This window comes from Vigna radiata, unplaced genomic scaffold (assembly GCF_000741045.1).
Source record: "Vigna radiata var. radiata cultivar VC1973A unplaced genomic scaffold, Vradiata_ver6 scaffold_593, whole genome shotgun sequence".
NCBI lineage: Eukaryota > Viridiplantae > Streptophyta > Magnoliopsida > Fabales > Fabaceae > Vigna > Vigna radiata.
Window position 1 is genome coordinate 14681 of NW_014543276.1, and position 1520 is coordinate 16200.

Genomic DNA, 1520 nt, shown 5'->3' on the forward strand with positions numbered 1-1520 from the left:
ACTGAATTGTGTAGAACGAATTCTGAAAGATCTAATGATAATATACAAGAATTTGATCTAATAAGAAGAGTGTCTCGAGATTATTTTCGAAGTCCACCTTGAACAAACTTCTTCCAACAGAACACAACAAAAATTTAGATTCAGTCTCTACAATTCCAGAAATGAATTTTACACTAGTTGTTGCTCCATTGTACCATTTAGATGNTCAACTTCAGATATAGTTTAACAGTAACAATATGGTATTCATAGTTTGTACCACCTAGAAATAAAAAGATAGAGCAAAANAAAATCATAGTTACCTGAGCAAAATAAGGTTTTGCCTTCTTAATGACAGGTTTTTCACTAGACACAACACCTTCACCAAATAGAGAAACTGCATCTTTAACAAATTGAAAAGGTGGACTGGTGTCAATCTCCCCAACAACTGGTTTTTTAGGACTAGGAGAGTTAGCAGAACTTTGCCTGATTTTGGCCACCATAGTGCCTTTTATTTGAATTTAAATAATATTCACAAATAATAATAGCCTTTGAAGCCAACCTGGTAGGAAAAAGAAAATGATGTTACAGAAAAGAAACCGAAAGAAAAACAGTATCAACACAACACATTGCAAACATCAAACTCAAGACAATCCAACTCTCACATTTCAAAGATCTCTACAGGAATCCACCCAAAAACAACCACCCAATAGCATCATCAATGATTACAAAACACAACTAATTAAATCTAAAGGGATACAACTAATTGTTCAATCATGCTACNTTTTGGAACTTAACTTGGTGAAATGAAACTTATATTAAGNTTAGTTTTGCCCTTTGATTAGGTGTACTATTCATTATANANAGTAGATCAGTAGATGNTGTCAAATATAGATGCTTAATCATCTTTATTCAAAATTGATTATCTGGTTGTAGGAAGTTACCCTGTGCAGTACAAAGGTCACCCGTCCATCTTCTTGAGGGCTCTCTATCTGATCAAAAGGTAAGTCAAACAAGTTATTATTTTAAGGTTTTGGATTGTAAGAAAACTTAACAAGAGGTTGAAGTAAGAGTACTTTGTTCTAAGTCGTATGTTTGCAAATATATTGTGTTGTAGAAATTTGCTATCAAACGTGCAGTCCACCAACCGTTGGTCTCTTGATTGTGATTGTGGAGCTGCTTCTTGACCAAATCTGGTTTGTCAGTACATATTTAAATAATTATTGTAATTGTGATTGTGTATATTTATTGTGTACTAGACTATTTGAACTAAGCTTACTTTGAAATGATTAGATGACTTGTATTTAGATGCTTTATTTTATCATGAAACTGAACAAGACATAGGTGGAGATATGTAGGCTAAGAATATATAGTACATAGCATGACCCTTGTTGCATGCCTATAAATAATACACATGACCCTTGTTGCATGCCTATAAATAATACACATGACCCTAGTTGCATGACTATTACAGTAGTCAATGTGTAAGTACTCTATAAAAGAGGACTTCACTACAGTAATAAATAATACACATGACCCTTGTT

At 33.0% G+C, this 1520-nt stretch overlaps 1 long non-coding RNA gene across 1 annotated transcript in view; it reads left to right on the forward strand.

Annotated features, from left to right (window-relative positions):
- The window catches only part of LOC111241118, a 5291-nt gene extending 4107 nt beyond the window's left edge, over positions 1-1184 (forward strand). The window contains exons 2-3 of the long non-coding RNA XR_002666907.1: positions 913-979; positions 1094-1184. This is a non-coding gene — a long non-coding RNA (uncharacterized LOC111241118). The remainder of the gene's footprint in view (positions 1-912; positions 980-1093) is intronic.
- Positions 1185-1520: the final 336 nt, after the last annotated feature.